Source organism: Convolutriloba macropyga, unplaced genomic scaffold, assembly GCF_964194025.1.
Source record: "Convolutriloba macropyga unplaced genomic scaffold, txConMacr16.3 SCAFFOLD_5056, whole genome shotgun sequence".
Classification (NCBI taxonomy): domain Eukaryota; kingdom Metazoa; phylum Xenacoelomorpha; order Acoela; family Convolutidae; genus Convolutriloba; species Convolutriloba macropyga.
In genome coordinates, this window is record NW_027451541.1 from 1 (window position 1) to 4,343 (window position 4,343).

The following is a 4,343-nucleotide window of genomic DNA, read 5'->3' on the forward strand; positions in this document are numbered from 1 at the left end:
ATGTGTGTGTGTGTATGTGTGTGAGTGCATGGTTGGATCTATGTGTGTGTGCCTGTATGTGCCGAAACAGTTTGCTATGCTTTTTCAAGGCAAGAAACAATATAAAATGGGTTCTCTTTGTTTAAGAAAGAATTGTTGGCAGCTCATCTGAGAAAATTGCTTTAGCTCATTGTGTGTGTTGACATTCAATAGTGTGAAAAACCATTTTTTCTACCAACAAGATTTTTCTTTAATTGTGGCCAAGACAAAAAAACACTTTTTCAAATAATTGTGAAACGATCAGAAATCGCGTTTTTGTAAGCTTTATTCATAATTTTTTAATGCTCTTAACCAAATTTTGCAGCTTCTATCGTAGCCTGTGGTCTTTCGTATGCAATCTTTTGCTTGGTGGGTTTTTTTACCCCCTTGACTTTTAGTCCTCAAAAACCAATTAAACAAGCAAAAAATAAAACCTGGAGGGCATTCAGTTTTCTTAGAGCCTTAAAGTTTACTATTCTTGAAGCATGCAATCCACCGAAACAACCTGAGAGACATAATTTTATGATTAGAAGGGCGGTTTTTAAAGCTTGAACCCCTCATCAATCATCGCCCCACTTACCAGCTTAACTCCTCTTCCCCTCACCATCTCCCACTGGTGACCTCTAACTTCTCGATAGCAAAACCATTAGCTCCGGGTTATTTCTGAAAAAAATCTGTTTAATTTGTTTGCCTGGACACTTATTCTCAGTTGTAACTTCACTGCTAAAAATCGAAAATATTTCAAAAATTCGCCGCGCATGTTTTATAGAAAGTAGATTGATCTTGATTTATATTCAAAACAAAAGTACTAGAAGTAAATGAGAGATGCCGCAGTGGAGGGAGAAGTGCATGACATGCAGGAGATAAGAGGTTCGAACCCATGTAGGCGCGGTGATAAGCGATGACTTTTTGTAATTTCACCGCAAAATAATGTTCGAAATTTGCGGTGAAAAAAAAACAACTTTTCGTCGCTTATCTTACATATTTTACCGATTTTTCCTCGACCCGGGTATAAGTAAAGCCAAATAAAAGTGACCCTACCTTCAATTGAGAGCTTCTGAGCCATTAAACTGTAGACTTGTTAGTAAGTCTTTATTCTAGGAATATGGTAACACGTAAACTTTTAACCTAAGATCAATAAAAGCGGATACCTCACACAATAAGTGGAAATTGGAGCGAGATAAAAAAAACTCAAGGATCAGTGCCGCAGAAAATGTGGTCAAATCGGCAGTGTTGAACTCAAGGAGTTGTGCAAAGTGTGGACTTTGGCTCAGATTCAGAAACGAAGATCAAGAGCGCGAGATACTAAATCAGTGTAAAGTTGAGGAGATCATTCAAAGACGTGTTCTGATTACTAACTGAGTAGTCTGAAGCAAGTTCTCTTTTTGAAGACACCCAAGAAGTCACGGCATGGCAACGAGTTGGAATTTGAATCGGAGCAGCTTAAGACCTTATATCATTTTACTCATCATAAATTAGGCGTTAAATGCAGAATTGTGATCCCAGGAAGCAAAATGGATTTGTTGGGATACAACAAGTCATTGCTATAGTAGATAGCAAGATGTATATTTTTACTAGATGACGAACGGCGCAGCAATATTCCATGCAGCAAAGATCAGAAGTTTGAGATTTCGGGATCAGCTGGACAAAAATCACAACACTGATGCTAGTGATCTCTAAGTCTAAACTTTGATGGGATTATTATCAGTTATTCTTAATCAGACTGTCTTCACGATTAACAGAGATGCAGAAGCCACTAGCTTGAGTTCAAAGCACCGGAAATAATTTTTGTGGGTGGTGATGATGGATGTTGTCCATGTGATGGGAGGTGTCCAGATGAAGATGGATGCCGGGAAGCTATGTCGTATTCAGCAATCTGATAATTTCAATGAATCTCAGTCAAAGGATACTTTCCCCGTGAGAACAAAAGAACATCGGTTACGTTAACTAAATAAAAAATCTTGTCTCTAGAAAGCAGACAAACATTTTCCCAAAGATTTATCAAATTTTCGCCTCAAACAGGTCTGCATCGGAAGTAGGAAAGATCTAGCAAGAATTTTAGCGACAAGATACATACGACAACTTTTAATTTTAAATAGAGTCGACACAATCAACAATCCGCCCCTAAGCAATACCAAAGTGATCAGTGCAAAAAAGTCTGACATAGTGCACTCATTATAGTTTTACTTTCTTAGTAGTTCAATCGTTTGGCAAACTGAGGATTAAAAAAAATAAGGGCAAGTCAGGTTCAACAAGGATTGCTACAAGCTGGCAAAAAGCGAGAGGTTTTGAAAAGATTCATTCCCGAAAAAATGAATCAAAGCTCAATACCGTCAGGCAGTGGAGCGCCGCAAAACAGGTGACAATTTTGCACAGTCCCATCAGACGCACGAAAATAATTTTTCACTTCTAGTTTCACTTTGTTGACGATTAAATGGACTTGTTCTGTCTTAAGGGGGGAGTGACACTGAATGACAAGGGAACGAGGCAGCTGTTTAGTAAAATCTAAATCTATTTTTACGATTCAAGATTTAAAACCTAAATATTTCAGCATTCTTCAGAATCAAACTTCTGGGGGCGAGACGAGATGGTTACCTTGTAAGATCTAGCAAGATTCTTGCAAAAGATTGTTATTTTATAATCTCTCACAAATTTTTTGAAGGTGTTTATCTTGTAAGACTCTTGCAAGTTTGTTCAGGTTGAGCTGCTTTCCCATTGGTTAGTTTGTGTGAATTATTCTTCATTAATTGTTCCGACCCTCTTGAGGGGGGAGGAACTATATACTCAACTGGGTTTTTTTTTGTTCCGTGAATTTTCGCCGCTCGATATATTCATCGTAGATAGTTGAGACTGGTATCATTAGAAAGCTCATCCAGCGTAGAATATGGAATTAAAAAGATTTTTTTAATTTTCGATTTCTACAGAGAGTTATCGCGGTTTAAAGTTCTGAGAAAAGAAGAGTGAATTCACGTTGTTTTTATTCACATTTTCCGGAATTTTTGCCTAAATTTTCGTCAATTTTGCTAAAATTTGTTATAATTTTTAAAAATAGTGTCGTTGATTTTATTTTTGAAGACGAACAAGCATTGTTGATTGTTTTGATTTAAATTTTTTGGTCAAAAAATCTGGATAAACATTTCAAAATTTAGACTTTTTCATCAAAAACAGCACGAAATAAGCTAATTTAGTCCACTTTGATTAAATTTGCCGACAGTACATCCCCAAACAACACTCAAAAAATCTTTGTAGACTCAGAGGGGGGCTATTTCTACTTCAGAGTCCGCTGAGAGTGCACTGTAATTAAAACCTTGCCGTTTTTTGCCAACTTTACTCGTTGATTATCAAAAATGCAGAATTTATTTTGAGTTTTCAACTAACAAATTATCTATATCTACAACATTCGAAAAGTCAGTTATTCCTAAGGGACAATAAGTATTATTAGGGCTTGTTTTTGGCCATTCTAGGACTGTTACAATCCAAAAAAAATCAGGTTTTAATCAGTCGGTCTTTTTTTTAAAAAAAAAGACTTTTTTTAATAATAAAAAACAGAAAATATCAAATCAAAGCTCAGGAGTGATAGGTCCAACCGATTTGCTTGTTAAGCAGCTCCAAGTTAATGCATTAAGTTTTTCAATTGAAAAATTATGGTCGTTTCTTTTTTTAAAAATAATTGACCTTTCAATAAATAATGGCTTAATTAACTTTTTCTCTACTTTTTTTCTTAATTTGTACAACTTCCTGCTTAATGTCAGCAAAAAAAACGACCGCTTCTTCTTTCTACTTATTTAACATTTATTCTCAGTTGCAGTTTTAAGCCTGAAATTATTGTTTTCTGGCTTTGATACCACAAGATTTCAGATTTTTTTGTTTTGATATTTGCAGGTTTTTCACGTTTTCTAATTTTGTCACATTATCACATTTTTGACGGTTCTCATGTAACCTCATTAGCATTCAGAATAAGGCACAATTGAACATATTAAAATTCTGAAAGATATACATCATCGTTTTAACGGCCTCGACGCCTTTTTCTTGAAGAAATCAATTGAATTTTTTAATTTTGTCCCTAACTGTCATTTATACTTTGTCATTTCGGTCGTATGAAATTTCCTGTATAGTGATAGCTTTCATTGGCTTTTCATAGAAGAGTAGAAGAACCAATATTCTGATACTAGTAGATAGCTGATGGCTTTCATGACGATCAAAACAATCGTTTTCCAAAATTAAAAAAAAAAATTTTTTTTCAACTTCGCAATTTTGTTCTTTTTATGTTTCTTTTTGTTACCTAATCTCGTTAGTTAACTACAGGTCAAATATAACAATATGGG